Source organism: Oryzias melastigma, linkage group LG22 (assembly GCF_002922805.2).
Source record: "Oryzias melastigma strain HK-1 linkage group LG22, ASM292280v2, whole genome shotgun sequence".
NCBI lineage: Eukaryota > Metazoa > Chordata > Actinopteri > Beloniformes > Adrianichthyidae > Oryzias > Oryzias melastigma.
In genome coordinates, this window is record NC_050533.1 from 2,981,232 (window position 1) to 3,005,768 (window position 24,537).

At 38.8% G+C, this 24,537-nt stretch overlaps 2 long non-coding RNA genes across 2 annotated transcripts; one reads left to right on the forward strand and one right to left on the reverse strand.

Annotated features, from left to right (window-relative positions):
* Nucleotides 1-6,782, reverse strand: LOC118598016. Its single transcript, XR_004947056.1, has 2 exons — nucleotides 6,644-6,782; nucleotides 1-168 (listed from the first exon to the last, which is right to left on the reverse strand). It is a non-coding gene; the product is annotated as an uncharacterized LOC118598016 (long non-coding RNA).
* LOC112150273 lies at nucleotides 6,696-24,228 on the forward strand. Its single transcript, XR_002919946.2, has 3 exons — nucleotides 6,696-6,828; nucleotides 6,908-7,118; nucleotides 23,707-24,228. It is a non-coding gene; the product is annotated as an uncharacterized LOC112150273 (long non-coding RNA).
* Nucleotides 24,229-24,537: the final 309 nt, after the last annotated feature.

Sequence of the window (24,537 nt, forward strand, 5' to 3'; positions counted from 1 at the left end):
TGACAGCTGAGTGACTGGTTTACTTTGTGGTTTGTGTGTGATCAGTCGCCGACTGTCCAAACTGGAGATCTTTACATCAGTGAAAGGCAGCTGGCTCAGGTTCAGACGCAGCAGCTCAAAGACACGAAGCATCCTCGGAGACGGAGGAGCCAACGCTTTCCAGGAGTTCTGTTTGGAGAGAAAATCATCCGAAAATCAGAGAAAGTGGAAAAAACTCGGGAAGCCAAGACGCTCCGAAAATGTTAAGACGTTTAGAACGTCTGTTTGCAGAAAACCAGCTTCAGAAGATCAGAAGGTTTGACTCAGGAGGACATGGCATCACATTTTAAGACTCAACAGATGTTTTGGTTCAATAAAGTAACAGAAAAATGTGTCACTTCTCCTAGCAGAAAGGTAAAGAACTGTAGTTTTGTTTTAATAATGGTTAAATAGATAAAAAGTAAAGAAATACATGTTGGAAAGCAAAAATGTTCTTGTTTTAGGTCAAATGTAACTTATTTTTGGTTTTGCATAAATCTGACTCTTATTTTTTATGATGTAATAAAACATTGTTTCATGCTAATTGTTCATTCTTGTATTTGTGTGTCAGATGGACATCAGCTCTAAAATATGATACAAATCCTCCTTTTCTTGATTACTTCTGCTGGACACGGTCCCTATCAAATAAACTAAATAAAATAAAAAAATTTAAAAAGCAAAATCCTTATAGTTATAGTTGTTTAAAGTTCAACTCCAATCATATTTTGATTTTTTTTCCTTGAGAAGGCAAATCACATTCAGATTTACAATGTAAATTATACATTTGTTATGCCTCTTCAGTTATATCAAAGCATGAAAAGAGAAATGTGAATAATAAATGAATAATAAAGAAAAAATAAGATGGGAAAAAGAAAAACAACTTTTACATACCAACTTAAGTCGCTCTTATGAAAAGTCTGTCTGAACAGGTTTAAAACATTCTGTCCATTTTAACCACATTTTATAAAACTTTTCTGTTATTTGTGCTCTCAGTTGGGAGAATGCAAAATGTCAAAACAGTCCAAATGTGGTGAATCTCTCTCCAGGTGTTCTCTCTCACAGTTCTGTTTTGATATATGGAAGACTTGATTTTAAATAATTCCAGTCGGGAACAAACTGCAATTATTAATTTCTCCTTCATGATCAATTTTCAAAGAGTTGGAGACTACCTTGAATAAAAATGACACCATCCATACTTCACTTTTAAATCGGACTCTTATGGAAAAAATTAATTCATCTGTTTGAGCTTCATAGATCAAAAATCGATTCACAAAAGACATAAATCGATTTAGCATACAAAGCTAAAGTCTGCTAGCTTGATGCTAACGTTCAATAGAATTTCCCATAGGACGGCTAATGCTAACGCTCAGTTGACCAAAAAATACATTACTGACTAAATAAACATCTTTATTTACTTACAGGCATTATTTTCCCAAACCATTTTAATGAAGTCATTTTTAAAGTAACAATTTGTGGTCTAAAACTTGTTACACATCTTGACTTAAAAAACACTAAACGTAAAGAATGACCAGAAATCTTCTCCATTTTAGAAGAACAGAGACTTTTTTCCGTCTGTTTGTGTCTGAGTGAGGAGGGAACATCAAAGTGTGTTTGTGTGTTTCTTCAGCGTCCTCCTCTGAACCTCTCCGGTGCGTCTTCCTCGCGTCATGTGGATCGCTCCAGGACGGCTCGTCTTCCGTCTCCGTCGGGACGGGATCCTCAGGGAACGCTCTGGACACGAGGAAGCTGAAACAACAAGCGGCCTCTGACTCCTGTCTGCGGCGGCGGCACTCACGCCGGAGGCTGAGGAGCAGGTGGAACAACTTCTGGAGCCAGTGCCTTTCTGCTTCAGGAGGAAGTGACACGGTGCCTCTCAGAGGGCCAATGGGAGGATCGGGAGGCTGGAGTGTTTGTGTTTGTTCTCTGTCGGGGTCGACTCCTGCCGTCTGCTGGGTCAGAGTCGAGTCTTTGATGGTCTTCAAATCCCGTTGACCAACAGCACAGCTTTGTTGAACATTATTCATTACAGCACAGATTAGCTCCTCCAGAAATGAATGAAACCAGAACCAGTTAAAGGAGGAAAAGACAAAAAAGCTTCTTTTCAAGATCCTAAGAAGATGAAGGAGCAGAGGGGAAAAGTCATCCCACACATCAGTGACGTTTTATAAAGAGTTTTAATACTATGATGACAGACAAGCTGTCCATCCACTCGGCCAATGCTCAGAGTGGACATCATGCGGCTGTGGAGCAGCGGTCGACTCCAGATCGATTCCCGCCTTGCCCGCCCATGTGTCGAAGTGTCTCTGGGCAAGAAACTGAGCCCCACCTTGTCTCTAGTGGAAGGTTGGCGCCAGTGTTTGACAGTGGAGCCACCACCAGGGTGTGACTGTGATGGTAAAGTCCTTTAGGCCTTCAATGAAGATAGAAAAGCCATTTACCATCAGGACACTTCAGAGTCTTCTACCTGTCTTCCTCAGAAAGCTCTCAATGATCCATGCAGAACAAAGATGAAGTCTGAAAAGAAGGACAGGACCTTACTCTAACAGTCCTTACAGGAGGATCTGAGTGATCTGTGGGAGAAAAGTGGTCAATCCTGTTTGGGTAACGCAGGTGGACTACATGAAATATCACCAACGTAGAGCACTGGGAGAACCTGTAGAGAGACAATGGTCATGAACTGAGTTGTCTCATTTTGCTTTGGATTAACAACAAATTTGACATCGGGTTCAGATCTATCGCAAGATGGTTGTAGTGAAGTCTTGTTGTTTTGGTGGGTTGTAGAGCTGCACAATGAGGCACAGTGTGATTTGCTGCCAACTAGAGGTCGAGTGTTTAAGTAAATATAGATTTGATTGATATAAGTATTACTCAGTGAAGTATTGTCAAATGAAGCATCACCAAATGAAGTATCGTCAAATAAGTATTGTCAAATGAAGTATTACCAAATAAAGTATTGTCAAATGAAGTATCGCCAAATGAAGTATTGTCAAATAAAGTATTGTCAAATGAAGTATCGCCAAATGAAGTATTGTCAAATGAAGTATCGCCAAATGAAGTATTGTCAAATGAAGTATTGTCAAATGAAGTATTGTCAAATGAAGTATTGTCAAATGAAGTATTGTCAAATGAGTATTGTCAAATGAAGTATCGTCAAATAAGTATTGTCAAATAAAGTATTGTCAAATGAAATATCGCCAAATGAAGTATCGTCAAATAAGTATTGTCAAATGAAGTATCGTCAAATGAAGTATCGTCAAATAAGTATTGTCAAATGAAGTATTACCAAATAAAGTATTGTCAAATGAAGTATCGCCAAATGAAGTATTGTCAAATAAAGTATTACCAAATAAAGTATTGTCAAATGAAGTATCTTCAAATGAAGTATCGCCGAATGAAGTATCGCTAAAGGAAGTATCGTCAAATGAAGTATCGTCAAATAAGTATTGTCAAATAAAGTATCGTCAAATAAAGTATTGTCAAATGAAGTATCGCCAAATGAAGTATCGCTAAAGGAAGTATCACCAAATGAAGTATCGTCAAATAAAGTATCGCCAAATAAGTATTGTCAAATGAAGTATTGTCAAATAAGTATTGTCAAATGAAGTATTACCAAATAAATTATTGTCAAATAAAGTATCGCCAAATGAAGTATCGCTAAAGGAAGTATCACCAAATGAAGTATCGTCAAATAAAGTATCGCCAAATAAGTATTGTCAAATGAAGTATCTTCAAATGAAGTATATTCAAATGAAGTATCGTCAAATGAAGTATCGCCAAATGAAGTATCGCTAAAGGAAGTATCACCAAATGAAGTTTCACCAAATGATGTATTGTCAAATGAATAACTGTCAAATGAAGTATCGCCAAAAGAAGTACCTTTAAAAGAAGTATCGTCAAAGGAAGTATCACAATATTTTCCAGAATCTATATTTTGTCACACCCCTACTATATTCCCCCCCCTCCAAAAGACGCATTCTTTAAGCCACATTTGCTGCAGGACTCTTCAGAGTGTCATGCTTGTAGTTATAAAGACGCGTGAAAGCCTGTATGTCCATCGCAACCAGCAAACATGGCTGTCTTTAGAGGATATTTGCATAGATATTACAGATATAGAAGGTATTTAAGTGAAAAGTTATGGAGTCATTTCATACAACTCATCAATGAACTCCTAAACGTTTGAAGAACTGAAGAATTTCTTTGGTGCAGAACCGACTGGAGTTGTTTTCACTTCTCTTCATGTTTTATTTGAGGAAATGACACAACGATCTTCATGGAATCAGACCAGCAGCAGTAGATGGTCAGACCAACTGTTCCGGGCTTTGAATTTTCATAAAAATACATTTTTTCCTTAAATTTTCCATCAGATTTCTATAGCGGCTCACTGGAGTGACTTTCCCCTTCTGTGTTGTGTTAGGCTGCTCCGAGGACGTGAAGCTTCAGCTGTTCAGCTGCTGGAAACCGTCCGACTCAAAGGCATGTGACCCCAGCAGCGGCGGAGCAGCTTACTGATGCAACTGAGGAAAACAAAGAGTCTCTAAACACAAATAAACGTCTGCAACATCTGCAGACAGAAAGAGAGGACGCGCAGGGAAGCTGCCTGCTTCTGCCAGGGCCGCCGTCTGAGGCGGGAACATGTGACCACAGAGTCAACAGAGCGCACGGCGTGGGGCGAGGACGCCGCGCGGGGTTTGGACCCCTCAGGCAGACGGGTGCTCCGGCCTCCGCGGTGGAGATGTGGCGGTCTGAGGGCCGGACGTCCACAGCTGTGTTTTCTCGCTTTGTTTCTGAAGGCCACATGGAGATGCTTCCACAAGCAACATCTTCTGCTCACAGACACAGTTTCAGCTCTTCAACTGGAACTTTTCACAATAAGAGTGGGAACAATGGGACTTACGGAAGCTAATTCACCTTCTAGATATAAAGCTACATCACTTTGTTCAGAGTTGCATCACTTATACACAAATGAAAAAAGAGGAATCTGAATTTTTTGCAATACGAGGAGATCCATACTTTGATTTTCTGTCCCATTTGATACATTCTTTCTGGAAACTGGTAGAATTTAGATCCAAATGTCATAACTCAACTTCTAGACCAGGGGTCTGCAACCTGAGAATTTGTAAAATCCGATTCTAAGGCAAAAATTAAAGTATTTTAAGTGTTCCTCGTGGTTTAAAAATACAGTAGGGTCTGATTTGTGAATTTCTACCCAAGATGCACCAATGATGGTATTTTTTTCCCCCACTCCTGACATAACTACCTACATTTGGTGCAGTAAGATCATCAAAAATGGTACAGGGTGTGTTTTATTTTGAAAGGATGTCATGCAAACCACAGACAGAAGTCATAAACTATTTCATTTTTTTACTTCTTTTTTCATATTTATGTTTAAGTTAAACCCCCCCAAAAAAATATGTTTGCCATAATAGCTTCAGTTACATAAAACTAATTTAGCGTATTTTTTTTCTTAAAGGAGACTTTGTGGTTTCTTCTGGATTGTAGTCAGTTAGAAATGGACCCGAATGGCGTTTAAAGCATTAAAGGCTGCAGACTCCTGTTCTAGACAGTGTCAGCTGGACAGATCAAATCAAGCTTTATTTGTAAAAAAAAATAAATAAATAAAAATAAGATATGAGTACATGTCTGGTCTGTTTTTAACTTCTGCTTTCAAACTGTTTTACATATAATTATAATTTTCACCCTCTGGAATCTCAGAGAGAAAATTCCACCTGAACACAAAATGTTATCTATCATTTTTTTTTAGCAAAATTACAAAAATACCTCAACTATTATTTGGATTTTACTAAAAAAAAAACAACTTCATAAAAAAGTTTAGTCTGTTTTCTGTTTCACGGCATCCAGATGTATGTTAACATGTCAGAAAAACATCTGCCAACCGTTCAGTGAAGCATCTGTTGCTGAACATTGATCTGATCTTTTTGCAAAAGGAAAAAAAAATGTTGGATGAACCATCCTGCAAATCCAATCCATCAGGAGGCCAAATAAATTTAAGAAAGACAAAAAAAGAAGAGTTATAAACAAACTTTTGGTGAAGTGGAAAGAAGTGAGAAGGGCCTCGAGGACGGTCTTTATCAGAGCTGCACTTTACAGCTCAGATAAATGATCCTCATCTGATGTCAATTTGATATGTCGATAACCGTCCCTCCTCCACCTCCTCCTCCTCCTCCTCCTCCTCCTCCTCCTCCTCCTCCTCTCCAGCTGTGTTTGTCATTGATAAATGTCCAACAGGACATCAACGTTCTCCACTCAAACATGAGATTGATGTTCTGTTCAGCGAGGGGACAGCAGCATGTAAGGTGTCAGGGACAGAATGAGACCACAGGACAGTATATTTACCAACAGCAGGGGGCAGCACACCAACAACTCCCTTCTTCCAGGAGAGCAGAGAGAATACAAAACCTTTAAAGATTCCCGATGAAATAAAAACAAAAAACTAACTGTAAACTCTCATCAAGTGCTGTTTCATTTTGATAATTAAAACTAACATTTTATTCTTTTAAACACCAATTTATCCTGTCATTCAAGTGGTGTTCTGGAGTGATTTAGTTTGATTTGCAGGAAAGTGAATAAAAACTCAAAGTAGCATTATTCACTTGCTTCCTCTCACCTCAGTCATGGTCTTCACACATCAAAGCCACAAACTCCTGAGAGAATCATCTCCTGATCAGCGGATACACGAGCGTGTCGGACTGATCCGAGTGCCTGTAAACAGGCGGAGTCCGGCTGTTCTTACATGAAAGCGTTACATGTCGTCTGTCATCTGTGGGGCTCCACCAGCCCCCCCTCCCTCAGGTCTGCCCGCTGCTTGTTATCTCCACACGTCTGCTGATGTGTTGACGATGGCCTGAGGATATCCTGTCCTTGTGTACAGGTGGGGGACCCCGGGGGGCGGCGCCTCACATCCTGAGCCTGTTACCATGGAAGCGGAGGTCACCCGTTAGGTGCAGGTTTGACCTCGCGGCTCCAGGAATCAGAGCCGTCACTGAACTGAACACCCAAAAGATCCTGAAGAGGAAGTCTGAAGGTTTGGTGGACTTCACCAGTTTGGCCCGACCTCTAAAGACGTTTTAGGATCCACTCAGGTGAATGTCGTGTTTTAACTTCTGTAGTTTTTCTGATGGTTGAGAACATTTGGAAAGAAAATTAAGCTTTAAATGAGTATTTATTTATTCAAATCATGGTGAATCAGGAGCAGACAAAAAAATGCGATTTGAAAAACGAGCATACACTGGGCGGAGTCACAAGCTCCCTGCTCCGCCCCTTTCTGATGCATCCTCCACTTGCAGACGAATAGATCCGTGAAGGTCTTTGTCTTCCTCGTCTGAGCTGGAATCTGAATCCAAACTGGATCGCTCCGATATTGCTCGACATTTTTTTTTAGACCAGTAATGTTAGGTGGAGGGGCTGTAAACAGAGAGCTCTCAGCAGGTCATGGTATCAAAATGATCAAAAGACCATGGGGAACTTTGAAAATAGATCAAAAGATGATCAGAGTCGGTCTTTCAAAAACAGGGGAGCTAAAACTTAAAGATTTGATCGTCACCTGTCAATCAAAAGGCCACACCCACTTTTTGATCCACAGTGAAAAGTTTCATAAAAATTCATCTCAGAATGTTTCATCTTTAACTGTTGGATCCATTCTGCTCATGCTCTAGTTTATGCTGTGAAGTCAGATGTGGAGAACCTGGACTGACACGACTTCTGCAATCATGATCCACGTTTATGCAGAATTTGGAGGTTTAATAGAGAAAAATTGTAATAGAAACAGAAAAAAACTTAAATGTCAACGTGCATTAAGAATCATACAAGAAAACTACAATAATAAAAGCAAAATATAAGCAATACAAAAGCAGTTTAAATATATGTCAAAGCGTTTAATCTAAAAGCCTGATGGATTATGGGTAATTGCTGTTTTTGAGCTGTTATCTTTGTGGGGTCTTCTTATGCTCTCTGATTGTAATAGTTTGAAGAAGGGATTTCAATGGTTATGTGATTTAAAAGAATCACTAAATATGAATAAAAATATAAAATCTAAATCTGTTTTTGAGTTGGCTGTAAATGTTTGTTTCAGTTGTTCTGAGCATCAGACAGGAAACGCAAACCTTAAATGGGCTGTATTTGTATTTATTTATGAGCACTTCTTTAAAAAACAAGTTCCCAGCACACAAAACCTTGTTTAGTTTCTAGTTTTAATATGTTATAACACTCCATTTAAGACAAACTAACCAGTAACTTTTTAATAGGATGTAATGACTTGTTTTAGGACAATAAATCTTGCATATCTTGAGAAATTTCATCATGAAACCACATTATTTAAAACAACATCTTTAATGAAACCATTTTTTTCAATTTAATTTTCATATAATTTTTAAGCAGAGGTTTTATTTGTGGTTTTGTTTCAAGTAAAAGAGCTAAGGAAACTGGAAAGTTTGATTTGACTCACAAGTTACTATGATTTTTAGGACAAATTCATCATAAAGTGTAAATCTAACTTTATATTAAGATGATTTATGGTCCAGAAATAAGGATAGATTGTTGTTGCAAATAAAATAGGATACATTTGGGAGGAAATAGTCAATATATAAACATTAAACGAGGAAAAAACAATATTTGTCATTATAATTTCCAAGTACAAAGTCATAGAACTAAATAAAACTTTAATATTTAATTATTTTGTCTTAACAAAGCAGAACATCACCATTTTTAAAAGAAACTTCACCAAAGCAAATACTACTAAATGACTAGAAAATACTATTATTCTGAGTTTTTAATTTTTTTTTTTTTTTTTACTGATACCAAGAACTACAGAAGCTGTATTTTTTGTGTATGAAAACAACATCTACCATCTTATTATCACAAGTTAACTCGTTTTTCTATTTTCTGTGACCATCTAGACGTCACTGATGAAAATGATCATGACTGCAGCCGCCTGCGCAGCTGCAGCCGGGCCAAACCTCTCACAATCTCAATCTCCAACTACGATTAAATCAATTCTAAATCTGTTTTTTTGGACTTCAACATTTTCTCTGACAAACTCTTTTTCAAACTGATTATACAAAAATGAATTTTCTCCGTTATCTCTTTATTACGACACAAAAGTTGTTTTCTCATGACGACAACGTCAAGAAAGCTTTCTCGTCATCATAAAACAGGCAAAAACCAACAACAGGTTCTTGGCTTTCACAAAAACATCTTGTATTCCACATTTTTGTACTTGTTTTGAGAAGGATTTTTTTTTTCTTCCGTGTTGAACGCTGATATCAGACGGAGCTGCTCCCATGAGGTCAGCCTGCAGCTGCAGCAGCACTTTGGGAAATTCTTTCAAACTTCAGAGCAGATCATGACTGTTGTGCAATTACCTGCTGAAGTATTTAGGATTTTTGATGTGTTCAATTGGCTGCAGAACAAACACAACGTCATCTATGGAAATGATGACATCAAAAGTTATCACAAAAAGTGCAAAAGTTTTCATCAGTTTTTGTAGATTTTATCAGCCCGTTTGTGCGCGTGTCGTCCTTCCACATGTTCACATCAGAGGTTTGATTGATCATCAGACCGACTCGGCTGCAGCGAAAGCAGCTCGACTGTTGTTTTCTGACTGAATATTTCTGTGTGTGCAGTTTTCTCATGAAATCGGTCATACATGTTTGCCGTCCGACATGGAATGCTACCTAATTGAAAAAATATGTCGCTGCAGCAGCTCGGGGTACTCTGGTCCATGAGTATGATGTTTGTCTAGCTAATTATGATAAAATACCACAAATGGCTGACAGCCACCGCTGCAAAAAGCAACACAATTTTCAGCATCAGACATAAATGTTTTCTCTTGGTTATTAACAATGGAAATTACTGCTTGGCAGCCCCTCGCTCTGCAATCAGCGCCCCTAATTGTTGAGCCTTTTATTGGCCGTTGAGCTCATTCTGGAGCGAGGCTGGACCCTCCTCACCAAACACGCCGTCTGACCGCGACGGGCTGAGCTTTTCTTAGCGCAAGGCTCCCGTCATTAGCTGACATTAGCAGCATAAATGACACTTTGACTGATGCTTGTAATTTAGGTGGTTTTCTTTAGAGTGGAAACCTTTGCTTCTGCTGTTGGAATGGATTCTTAATGAAAAGCAGGCAACATCAAGGAGATCTTATTTTCTTTTCATCTGAGTGCTTTCCACATGCATGAAATCAGAAAAAAAAGCTGTCAAACACAGAACTTTGAGATGCTGACATTTATAGACAGAAAACACCGCCGTCCTCTTACTGGAGAGAGTTTTGACGCCCGTTCTTGGGTTTGTGGCCAACACCTTTGAAACGAAAAGAAAATCCGGTTTGGTTGAATAGTGGGTTTAAACTGGACCAAAAAAGTAAGTTTCTGTTCTAGTAAAAAGACACGCCCTTGTACACATCTATAGGACACATATATGTGTATATATATTTATCTGACAGTTTTCCTTTGTTTTATTTATATCTAACGAACAAACAAAAACTGTCAGATAAATAAAACTATGTCATTCTCCGCGAGGCTCCTGACTACTTTACCCACAATGCTTCAACAAATCCATCAAGCTGTATGGCTTTGTAGTTTAGCAAAGTCTGACGAAAACCCTCACAGATTTTTTAACCACCATGTAACACTAAAAAACAGGTTTGAGGTCAGCAAGCAAAGCCAGAATTCAAACATAAGGTGTGAAAGATAATAATAAGAACTGTCAACTTCAAGTGCGACTCATGGTACCAAAAATACAGTAAATCCTCGTTTCCACTGAGCGGTCTGGTCCGGTATTTTGAGCGTTTCCATTATAAAATGGACCCATGTAACAGTACCGAACTGTACCTCCAGTTGGGACCCCCATAGGTTGTAGGTTCTTTTTTAAGGACCTACAACCGTACCAACCCATTGATTGGCAGAAAGTGAGAATAACATTAGAAATAGCTAATACGGCACCGTTTAAGCTAATGTTTGCAAACATTCGGGTTTCTAACGTGCTCTTTTGGTCACAAGTCTCCATTCAAAATGGCTGCAAACACCAGGTCTGCGGTGGAACTGCAAACATTCCTCAATAACCTCGGCGACGGTGAGATACCGGGTGAGCTAGCAGCACGTTAGCTGTCTACACCACGCATGCACCATCAAACCAATCTGCTCAGTGGTAGCGAGACTTTAATAAGTGGAAACGCTCGCCAGAATTAACCGGACCGTACCACTGCTTACCGGACTGGAGATTTGTTGCAAAAGTTTTATCTGTCCGTAAAAAAGTTTCATACTTGTAATTCGAGTTCTGTGTCTGTAGAAAAAAAATGTTAATCCACACACAAAAAAATGTTGTAAAAAACAATGTGGTATCTATAGAAAAGAAATTGTTCATCTGTAAAAAGATGTTGGACTTCAATACTGTAAATGTATCTGTAAAATTGTTTTGTAACTGTAGAAAAAATTATCCGTCCATAAAAATGCTATTTCTGTGTGAAACGCCACACACTCACACAACCCCGCACATTAATCTACAATGACATAACCCAAGAATATTTTTTTGGCTTCTCAATAAATCCACCAATCAGCAGCCTTTCACCGTCAACCAATCAGTGCGCTGCTTGGACCAATCAGATCCATGCCAGGAAAAAAACAAAGTTTCTTTATTCTAAACGAAAGAGAGAAAACGATGGGAAAAGATACCCAATATATGGTAATTGGAGGATTTAAATATGTGATTCCACCAAAAAAAAAAAAAAAAAGTTCATGTATTAGTTTTAGGTAATTCTCATATTTTCTGTTTGTCCTGTTTGGGTGGAGTTCTCCTACCTCTGATGGAGTTTAAGTATCTTGTTCACGACTGAGGGAAGATCGTGAGATCGACAGGTGGATTGGAGCGGCGTCCACCGTTATCTGGTCGCTGTACCTCTCTTTTGATGAAGAAAAAGCTGAGCCAGAAAGTAAAGATCTCAATTTACCGGTCGATCTTCGGTCCACTACTCACCTAAAAAACCAGATCCCGACTACAAGCAGCTGAGAGGAGTTTCCTCTGGAGGATGTCTGAACGCTCCCTTATGGATGGGTGAGAAGCTCCATCACCTGGAGAGATCTCAGACTAAGGGAGGTGATCCGGGCATGTCCCACTGGGCGGAGGTCTCAGGGTTTACAGTTAGATGACCATTAAGACATTCAAACCATTTATAAATTACTTTTATGCAATTTCAACCTCCGAAAGGTAAAATGTCTAATGTAATTGTGTGTAATCTAGTGTTATAATTTTATACTTGTTTTGTAAAACTTGAAAACATCAGAATTTCTTTGTAGAACTGATGCTTTGTTTTTACTTGGATCAAATAGTTAGCAGTCTGTTATATTAATGTTCTCTACTGAAACTTGAAAACTTTTGCATTCATTTTCAGTTTTAGTCTTTTCTTAGTTATCTGGAAAACAATAAAAGTTGTATCTGTTATGTTGAAAGTATGACAGAAAATAAATATCTGACTCTAAACAACCTGCTGATGACCACGTTCAAATTTGATAGTAATTTGGTTTTGTGATAAATATCAGTATCGCCTAATATGAAAAACACGATATCGTGATAAAAACATTTTTTTTATTCCATATTGTTCAGCCCTGCATAACTACCAAACCAGAGTCCCTGATTGTAGTTTAACTTTCAACTTTAGACTTTGAGCCCAAAAGCAACGTGTGAACATGACAGTTTTAAATTAGCCTTAAACACAAAAATGCATCAGAGAATTTTCATTGGAAGTGGTCGCTTCAGCGCTCTTTCCTGAGGCCTGCGTGAAGGTAGCTTCTGTGTTGAAGTTGCAAATCTCTGCCCCAAAGCTCAAAGCTTTACCAAACCTTAAGATGGAAAAGCATCTTCATCCCACCCCATGAGGAACACAACATGAGGGCACCATGGCAACAGCAACCAAACCTCACCGCGGTCTGGGGGTCGTTTGGTGGTTAGTGCGGCAGGAGGAAGATGAAGCTGATTAACCGCTGGTTCTTATTCTACCACATAGGAGACATTTGTTTTCACACACAGGGCTGGGAGACACGAATGGAGTCATATTTATGTCACCGCTGTCCCATTTGTCTACAACTCTTGGTTGGAACACATGTAAAGTGGGTGTGGTTACAGCAGTAAGTGGTGGCGTTGGTCTAGAGTTTAACTCTAAAGTTTCTCAGCAATCATGGATAGAAACCACTAAATACCCCCTTTCAAATTAAAAGCAGAGCTTTGTGCTGTCGCTGCATTGTTGACGGCCCGTAAAGGCTTCAGAGAAATCCTGAGATCGAACTTTTTATCGGTTAAAACTTCATTTTCAGAAGAGATTTTGTGTTTGTTCTCACCACTGAGTGCGAGCCAAAATTCTCCTCAAAGCTTTAACCACAGACTTTCATGAACCAATCAGATCTGACGTCATATATATGATGGAGTTTACTCCACCCAACCCAGCAATGCTGTAAAAAAGGGTGATTGAGGTTGACAGAGTTAAGCGAGTTTTCTAAGGTCCAACTACCTGCCACTAAAAATACTTTATTATTCACAGATCTGAGAAGTGAAAAATTCAAAAGAGCTGATATAAAAAAAAAAACAGCCCCCAACAGCTTTGATGAATAGAAACATTAACAAAAGTTTGATTTGGGGGTAAAATAGATTTTTATTATACAGGGGATTCAGTTCCAAGTTGAACATTCCGTCACCAGCCTCTGGTGGCCATTTGTAGAACTACACCTTGTGGTTACTTTTGGTTAGTGATAACAAATTTGGAAATAAAATATAGAGGATGTTAACTCTGCCCACAATGACGACTGACCATCAAAATGCCTATTATGATCAAATGAAGCAGGTCAAGGCTGAGCCCCAATACAAGTTCTTCCCTTTGTCTCCATTTGAAGGGACAGATTTAGTGCAAGTGTGTCTGGGATATATTTTTGGGAAATCCGACCCTCCAGACACTATTTTTTCATCACTCTCCATTTGGAGGGCTAAATGAAGGATAAGGAAGAAGGGAACAATTCGGGTTGGGTCTTTGTCACATGTAGCCTACCTATTTACAGAGGTTGACTCGTACGGAGCGACTGGTTTCTTACCTGGTATTCTTCAGGTTTTAGAGCTTTTTCCAAAAACGATGCTGAATGTAGAAGCAACAGACTCAACATTTTTGACAACGACACGGCCTTGACGCTCTTCAGATCAAAACCGCTATTTTCTGGAAAATATTTTTATTTTTAAAGGGATAAGTGTTTCTAAAAACGTTTATTTAGACTTTTTTATATTAATTATCAGGAATATCTATTTAGGAAAGTGGGAAAAGTTCAAGTTTCACCGGATATTATTTACAAGTTAAAAACAGCTGGTAGGAAAACTCTAATGAACCGGCATTCTAGTAGTACTTGAACGCATCACTCATGGATGAATCAGAGAAGAGTCTAACGATGGAATTAAAGTGTAACTTAGGCTTTGTGTGTGCGTAAGAGGTGATTTTTAAAAAGATTTTTGTGTGTAATTAGTTTCAAGCTGTTGTAATTTTCATTTGTGCATGTGTAAATTGTATTTTGTAATTTTTTCAATTGTGTAATTTTTTACTTATGCACGAAACATATTATATGAGTTACAAATCAAGAATACGCACATACAAATTGGAATGAGTCTGTATTCTCTCCATACAGATATTTGTATCAGCAAGACTGTAGAACAAGACTGCTGCTTCTGTAAAAGATGAAGAGGTCAAAACATGACTATTTCACCATTGACTGTACATGAGAACTGGAGCGAGTGATTGTGACGTCACACATGGAAAATAGTTCACTTCCAGCTCCAACAAAATGAATCAATTCAGTTGCCATTTTTTTCTTCATGTTGGAGCCAGACATCGTCATCAAGCAGCTTTTGGTCTAACCAATGTTTCTATGGCAACTGCTCTTGCCAATCAGGACTGAGCTTGTAGAAAGGCCACACCCCTTCCACTGGAAAGCAGGCTACACAAAATCTGTTAAAAAGTTTTGAACGTTGAGCTGTTTATTTCTCTTTTAGAAGTCTTTGGGATTTTGGCTTCTTGGAGCCAGAAGGTACTTCCTGTTTGGATCAGCAGGGGGGAGGAGTCACTCAATCCAGTTCTCAAATATAGTCAATAGTTTTTACATTCGCATCAGCCACTAATTATAAAGTCTTTGCATAAAGTTAAAAAACAGGTTTAAATCGAAGCTTCAACTGATTTTAAGAGACAGAAATTCATTTTTTCTATTGTCCTCCTAGAAGGACAAAACTTTTTAAAACACTTGTTCTTTATTTTGCATAAAATATTTTTGTTACAATGATGAACTCGTTTCAAATGCTGTATTAACTTGTTGTGTCACATTGATAAGAAACTATTGTTTTCTTGTTTTTAATCAATTTAGCTCTTTAAATCGTATCTGTATAATAGGTTGATGTACTTTATACTCAGGTATTACATATATCCACAAAAAATAAATGACTACTGAACAATGTCAATATTAATTTATGCATTGATTTACATTAAAATAACTAAAGATTTGATCCATTTTCTAAATGTTTCTGTAACGTTAGAAAACCTGCAGGAAACTGACAGCTTTGGCAGGGAAAGCAGTTTTTTTTTTCTGTAGTGTTGGGCGATACTGAGAATTTAGGTATTGATCTGATATCGGTCAATATCACCGATACCGATAACAATATCAATGTTTTCGTAAATGCAATGAATGTGACATGAACCTCAAAATCTCAGTTGTCTTTAATTGTTTCCCTTTTTTATATTACTTGATAAACCTAAGAACAGAATTAGGATTTTTTTTTTTATTAAATGGAGAATAAATTTATTAAAATAAAAACTAATAGAAATTAAATAAAAAATGAAGAAGTGAACACAATACAGTCAATAAACCAAAAGTAACTGATACGAAGATAAATCAAAATGTTTATGATTAGTACTATTTTTCTGCTAAACATCAACAAAGTCAACACACAATCATGTTGTAAATGTGAAAACAGTTTGACTCTAAGCTGTAAAATCAAAATAACGTCCTTTGATCTTCTCTTGAAGGACTGACCCGAGTCATTTTCGTCAATTTCTCCCTCAATCTTCCCCCCTCCCGTGCAGATAACATCCACAGAGCGCCCCCGCCCGCCCCACATGTTCCTCCCACTTGTTTCATGTCTGAACTGTAATTGCTGCTCATAATTGTTTTCTGCAGAGCCGCATGATTGATGACTGACGGGGGCGCTTCCCTCTCCATCTGTGTTTGCAGAGGGGGGCAGCAGAGCCCGCGATGCTGCCGAGTGAAGAAACTCTTACAAAAACACTCGTCTGGCAGCTCGCATGTGCAGCTGAGCGCTGGGGGAGGCTGATTTCCTCACCCGGAGAATGCGGCTCTCTAAATTGTTCACATTTCTTGGACGGACTGACGATAAGCCAGCATTTAAATAAATAGTGCACATGCAGCCTGTTGTGATGGTCAGAACGGCACGCTTCTGGAGCTTTAGGCTTGTAGCTCTCAGCTCTACAACCAAGAGGTTATCATGAGAACATCACGAGCGTCCAAAGACTCCACAGTCGAGCTTTGTGCAGGTGATTTAGCAGGGATTTTTAGCCTTCCAAACACAACCCCGTGTTTTATCCGGGCTGGGGTCCAGGGAAGATGGTATCTTCACATTGACTGCAGTCCAATGAGCCGCCGTTCACATTTCTGTGGTCAAATCAGCATCACTGGATTTTTTGGTGTGAGTTTCATCCAATACTTACGGTAGCAGGACTGAGAACGCTGGAAAATCTCCACCAGACTCCACGGAGCTTCTTGATGTGACCACGGAAATGTGAACGGCGGCTCATTTGACCGCAGTTGGAAAGGATTGTAAATCAATGAAAGAGCATTTTGATGTTAGCTTTGATTATTTTATCAAGAACTCTGAGAAACCAATGATTGAATGTATTGATCACAGCAACGTCAATAAACATTGGAGAATTAGCTAAAAGAGTCTTTGGTGAACTGGAAGGAGAAAGAATCAGGATTTTGGAGGAAGTTCTGTCCATGAAGATCTTCACTTCCTCGTCCCAGCTGACATCCGGATCAGAAGGGGCGGAGCTTCTCAGCTCCAAAAGCCACACCTCCTCAGAAGAAATATTGAAAATAGGCTTCGGATCAACATGAAAAATTCCTTTTTTAGATCTTGTTTAGGACATGTATGCCTTGTGAAGTTATTTTTTGTGGTTTGAACTTTTCTCTGTTCAAGAAAATGGGTTATTTAAAGAGAAGAACAATTATGTTTTATTTTATGAGGCAGGACAGTTCATGCTCCCCAAGTTAACTGAATGAAGTGGAACAACATTTACAAATCTTTTTGTTTCCAAGTTGATACATCAGAATAGAGTGAAGCAGGAAACCCAAATTATAGTACCTACAGTACATCACTACTACAAGCCATGTTTCCTTCTGCTTCTGATTCACTTTTATTTGAATAAAGAAAACCCCAGAAATGCAGTTTTTAGCTTAATTTTCTTTATAAATGCTCTTCCATAATCAAAAGAATGCTACGAGAACAACACCAATAACACCAAAACATAACATAAATTGATATGGATGTTTAAAAAAATATTTAAACATGAAAATCAGGAAATAAAGCAATAAATAAATGTTTTCAAGTATGACACCTGCAGACTTGACACCTGGAGCTGCGACAGCTACGTGGAGCCCCCCCCCCATAGAGATGATGGAGTCCAAATATTGCCAGCTATACTCAATAGATGTTATTCTAATGAATTCTGGAACTGAGAAAAGCAGCTTTGCATTGATATGTAACACAATACACCCAAATGGTTTACAATGATCACATTAGCACAATAAACAAAGAAGAACTATTCTCTTCAGCTCCAGAATCTGCTGGAATGACGATATTTGTATAAAGAGTTGAAGAGTTATGGTAATTCAAAGAACATCAAAGATTCGGTGCGATAAGGTTAAATTCTTACGTTTGAAGCTCCCATCAGATGCAACAGAAAAAGTGGTTACTTCCAAACGGCTACAAGGTCCCCGAAAAAGCAGGAAATCAGTCGCATCTCTTCAAAGGAAAGTTGTTCATCACATTACCTCAAAAACAAGTTGCGTTCACATCGATTGGTGTGTCAAATTCGCTGCTCAATGTCTCTCCAAAATGTGTTTGACGCCTCAGAGGCCTGTGGGAGGAGCTACTACCAAATGTTTTCGCTACATGGAGCTGTTCCTGTGTATATCTCATTACAATGTATTGAAGACACAGAGATGTTTAGAAACATTATTTATTTGTATTATAGACCAGAGTACACCCACGAGAAGAAAAGCGCTTCTTCGGCGCGGCACAGTGCGACACGCGGCGGAGGGCTCTGTATCCATCCGCCGCAAGGGTTAGGCATTAAAAAGAACATTTTGGACAACCCTACCCCTCCAAATGCCCCTACAATTGGAGGGAAAGCAGTAGGGGTAGGGGAAGAATTCAGCCTACATCGACTCTCCAAAGACATTATGATGTGTTGCTGCTCGGAATTCTTGCTTAATAACCAGTTGATGTTGTTTCTTTACTAGAATTATTTTTTTTTTCTTCCTGGAATCTTTTTTTTTTAACTGGAAAAATATTGTATAAATTAAGCTGAGTTTAAGGAAATATCAGATTCTTACAGTGAGATCTTGGAGTTGACTCGTTTCTGATTGAATTGTTTAATTTATTAAAATTATTTTTTTTCTGCAGAAAAGTGGAAAACCAATAAAAATAAATAAATGTGTGGAAAACCACACATATCTTTGGGTATTAGAGGAAAATGATGTTTAACTTTGCGTTTGTGTTGAGCTCTGCTCATGCAAACATGAGTCAGTCTGGGTGTGGTGGCAGAGCTGGACTTCAATCAGGGCTTCACAGCTGTAATTAGTCAGCATGTGGAAAAAACGGGAATGATTCTCGTTAAATTACTGGCTGAGGTGATCCATCTTTCCCAGAACTTTGACCCTTTTTGACCGGGTAAATAAGCAGAGAAGTCTTTGGCGCTCTTTGAGGATTTAAACGACCCCTGGAGTTTTCTCTTCCTCGCTTTTTATCAGTTACTTATCACCTCGGAGCTGTTTAAAGAAGTGTTTACTTTTGTGATCACCCATTGGTCAATGTTGATTTTTCTCCTTTTCCCTGCTTTTTTCTGTACGTTTGTCGTATTGAGGCGTAAAGAATTATGGCAGATCTGATGTTTGACCTGCAGTTGGGAGTAAAAAGACAGTTTAGATCTTTTTTTTATTGTTTGTCAGCAGATTTAAAAGATCAATCGTAAGGGTACAGGTCTTGTGTGACTTCCTGTTGACACAAAGTGGCGCTAACACTCAAAATGGGGGGACGCTGCTGCACTACTTTAGTCTGGAACAAAAGTGACATCATAAAGTGTTGGAGGTGTCCTGTAGTGTTCCCAACCCCCGGGTCGTGGACCGGTACCGGTCTGTCGGACAGTTGGTTCCGAGTCGTAGAGGAAAATAAACACCATCTACCTTTTTTTTCTATTTTATTTATAATCTATAATATCTATAATAATTTTATTTAAAAAAATGACCAGTGGCCTTTTAGTAATGATTAAACCATTTTTAGCCAAAATCAAAAATCTGTGTCAATTCAATTTTATTTATATAGCCCAATATTACATTACAGTTGTCTCATTAGGCTTCACGTCGGTAATTATACAAGAACCAAAAGTCAGTCATAAAATATAAATAATAACTGATTGCTAAACCACACTACAATGGGTAGACCCTCTTTCTCAGTGGCAAAAGAGTCCTTAAAAACCCAATTCCGGGGGGTGGGACCTCACGGAGGTCCAAGGTCCACTGCCAAGAACAGGAGCGCAGATGATCCACCTGGAATCGGAATCTCTCCTACTCCGAGACACGAGACAAACCTAAGGCACGGTCCACAGCCAGGACGAGCCAGATGCGAGGTCCATGACCAAGAAAAGCTAGGGGCGAGGTCCTCAGCCAAGTTGAGCCAGAGGCAAGGTCCACTGCCAAGAACAGGAGCTCAGACGGTCAACCTGGAATCTGGAATCTCTCCCACTCTGAGATGTGAGGCAGTCTACAGCTAGGACGAGCCAGAGGCACGGTCCATGGCCAAGACGAGCCAGAGGCGTGGTCCACGGTCAAGATGAGCCAGAGGCGAGATCTGTGGCCAAGAACAGGAGCACAGATGATCAGCCTGGAATCTGGAATCTGTTCCACTCCGAGACGCGAGGCGAGCCAGAGGCACTGTCTACGGCCAAGACGATTTAGAGACATGGTCCGTGGCCAAGACGAGCTAGAGGCACGGTTCAAGGCCAAGGCCAGCCAGAGGCGTGGTCCATGGCCAAGAACAGGAGCTAAGATGAGCCACCTGTCATGTCAAACATGCTGTTTTCTAGAACATAGTGTCTGCATAGCACCAGAAGTTCATTACAAATTCACCTCTGAGTTGAGTAGGACTGTTGGCACAGACTAGTGAGCCCACCTTAGCATTACTGCTGCAACACAAATGGTGAGCAATATTGGAGCAATCATCCATACATGGATCTATGTCTGCAAGTGGATGCATCAGAATGGAGCAGAGCAGAGAGCTTGTGAGCTGCTCAGCGTATGTTCTACATGACAAATACAATCTTTTCTAACTTGTTTTTTTTTATCTGCTCTTAATTCACAACAAAAAGAAATACAAAGAAATGTTATTTTTAGTTTATTTTTCTTTATGTATGGCTTTTTATCAGAGTGGGTTTTTAATAGAGTAAAGAAAAAAAAGAAATGCTCTCAATTAAAACTATACTATAATACATACATATAAAACTATATTTAAATCTGCGTTAGCTCCAAGCAGCATTTGCATGAGTTTGCAGTTAAAAATTCACCGCGTTCTGAATCCATCAGCAAAGCTCAACGTGTCAGCTGCGATTGTGTGGATGCAAATCAGTCATGTCATCGTCTGCAGTCGGCGGCTCTTCCCAGGAAAGCAAACAAGTGGACAGTGATGGAGCACATGTTGAAACTGCTTGGCGGGTCGCCGGGTCGAGATAAGGCGTCTCAGGCTGCCTGAGCTCCAGCACTCCAACGCGTGTTTACTCGCCGAGATGTTAACCTTCAATTACCCGCAGCTGATATTTACTTATCGAGGTTCCCCGTGAAAACAGGGGGTCTGGGGATCATGTCTGCTGTCACCCCACCTCCTCCACCGCCAACCCTCAACCAGGAGGTTTATTAGGAACACCTGCTTATTCCTGCAATTATCCAATCAGCCAATCATCTGCTGCGCAGAGAGCCATGCAGATCGGATCGGGCCTTTAAAAGGCTGCAAAATATGATCTCAGTGCGTTTGAGCGTGACGTGATGGTTGTTTCCAGACGGGAAAGCTGCACTCGAAGAGCAAATATTACCCAAACAGGCGGAAAGCGGTCTGCCCTCTCCTCTGAAATCCATCTGCTTCGACTTCTTCCCCGTTCAGTCTCACCGAAGCCAACTCTTGACGTGAAGCTGTCTCCAGTTCCTCGGTCCTGCCAAAATCCCGGCATTTCAGCGCGCTCTGGTCATCCTGTCTACTGTAACGAATCGACCCGGTTAACTGAAAATGTTGACCTCATGGTGATAAATGAAAACTATGTGGTTCACTGGAATTATTACAATTTGTCCTTGCGGAGCGTGGTTGTCACGCTTTCTCATATTTTACCTCGTTAGCGCAGCTGCCAATAACTGCAGACTTTTCCGTGTTCACGTCGGGGCGTCCTGTCAGGCTCACGGTGGAGTCCATGAATGGGCGTTCAGAAAAGACTGAAGTTATTCCGTGATGCAACATTTAAAAAATGGCAAAAAAACTGGCAGCAAACATCTGTGGACAAACCTTTATTTAAAAATAGATTCTTGAATATTACCTGGGAAATTAGTTTACAACTCTGTACAGAATGAAGATCTTTACCTGGTTAGAGTTTTACTATTGGCAAGCAAAAAAACCCAAAAATAACAGAATAAAAAAGAACTGGCACAAGGTGGACCCCCCTGAAAAAGGACGACTGGATAAAGACCAAATCGACCATTTACTCAATGGAAAAAATGGCTTTTTAACTAAATTTAAAGTTATCCTTTTTCAACAAAAAATTGAAAAATGGTGCCGATATGTGGAAACCACAGAAGATTTTGACACCCAAAGCTTTAAATTAACACACCAAAAAACAATTTTTGTGTATTATATTTATTTATTTTTGTTATTTGTTGTTGCTAAAACATTTCTGTAAATGATAACAACTGGAAACCTACAATAAAAATAAAATAATGTAAAAAAATAAATTTTCTGTGATTCATGAGTTTTAATACGTTTTAGTCCCGATTGTCTTTACAGGATGATACGGGATGTCTGCAGGTAGATAATAGGCGAACCTGAACGTAGGAGGAACACAGAAAATATCACGATCGCAGACCGATTAATGAGTCCAAAGGGAGAAAATCTTCATACTTTTATATCATTTTTTATACAACACGAAGGCGTAAGTAGGAACTGATACGACGTGATACGTGCACACTCTTTGTATTCACGGTACGACGATGATAATGGAGGACAAATATTTAGAAAATTAAGCTTAAAATTGCATTTGAGTATTTCGTTCTTCACATTGTTCTGAATCAAGAGCAGACACTTTTTTTTTTTTTAAAGTTTGTTTTTCAATCTGCTTCCTTCTGATGCATCCACGTCTCTAATGAACTCTTGACGCTCTGCAGAAACAAAAAAATAAAAAAATGATAGTTTTTCTTTTATTCTTGGCCAAAAACAGCATATTTATGATTAAAAGACCACTGAGAACTCTTTAAAAACAGATCAGAGTGAGACTTCAGGACAAAACAACCCTTAAATGCTCGTACGGGTCAAACACCCAGATAGGTGCCTGAGTTTATTCCAAACCTCAATTCAGCCTCATTTATGTTCAGATCTGTCAGGAAATTTGGAATTGAAAATCCAGTTTGGTTTAGCAAACCGATGACACAGTCTGTGAAGTATTCCATATAAACTATAGATATTCTACACATCTTCTGATTCCTTCTTAGCAACATGAATGTGAGATGTTCCGACATGTCGATCATTAAGGTCCAGAACACTGCCAGGCGCTTCCTGATCTGGTTTTTGTCCCATAAATCCCCCAAAACTTCAATAAAAAATGAAACTATTTAAAAACAAGAACAGTTTTTTCTTTTTAAGTGTTGCAGTAATTGGAATGGTTTGGATGGAAAAACACAGTTGCGTGTCCTGAAAACAACAGCGTAGAGAATGGTATGTTCCACCTCCTTCAGGTTTGTTGTTCGATATCTGAGTGTTGATTTAAGACAATTCCTGAATTCGACGGTATAAGTGGGTTAGTTCAGCAAAGCCATAACTCACTCAGGTCTCTTCAGAACTTTCCACTGTATAAAACAGAAACATGCCACCTTCTGCGGAGGGAAACGCCAGATCAGCACATGCTGAACTTCAAACAATGAAGGCGAGAAAATAAACACTCATCAAGTCTTTGACTTCATTCACGCTGAAGCCGTTTAAAAGCTCTTTCCTCACATTCATTTGATTAATTATTAACCCAGGAGCTCTTTATAAAAGCAGAAAATCAATGTGTTTTTGTTTTGTTTGCACTTCAAACAAGCAGTTTTCATTCAACTTAAGCAAATGTGATTCCTTCAGATGCTGGAGGATCTCCAAACCTGTGGAAAAGTACAGGAGCAGGAGGAAACCCCTCGGAACAGACGGTGACATGGAAGGGGTGGACACGAGAACACAGAAGGAAAAAAAGATTCTCGGGTCGTCCATCCCCAGAGGACCCACAGGGTCAAAATTAGCCCCTCCCCCTTTTTAGATGCATTACTTTAAAAATGAATTTTATTTTGTTATTTTTATGCTTTTGTTTTCACTTGTTTGGCTGCTGTTAATTGTTGCTTCCCAAAAATCAACTTTAAAAAACCCTAAAAAATGTTTTTTTGTTTCTCCAGCCTAAATTCTTTAGACTTTAGTTGGAAAATAAAACTGATTTCATCAAGTTATACAAGAATGGAAACGAAATGCCTTCAATAAATAAAAAACTAAAAATAAAAAATGTTTAAAAATGAAAAAACTAATTTTCATTTGAATTTTTCCATGTTTAAAAAGAAGAGTCGTCTTCATTCTCAGTTTTTCGTGTTTAAAAAAGTAATTTTTGTTCAAATTCTTTTATGCTTAAAAAAATAAAAAGTAATTGTCAATTTTTTCATGTTTAAAAAAAACAAAGAACACAATCTTCGTTGTAATATTTTGTGTTAAAAAAACAATTTCATTTTGATTCTTTGTGCTTTAAAAAATAAAATAAAAAAAACAATCTTTGTGCTTTTACTTTTTTGTTTTTCTAAAAATAAATGAAACAAGCAATCTTTATTTAAATGTTTTCATGTTTGAAAGACAAACAAAAATAAATAATCATCGTTCTAATGCTTTCTTGTTAAAAAAAACGTGATCTGCGTTTGTAATTTTTTCATGTAAAAC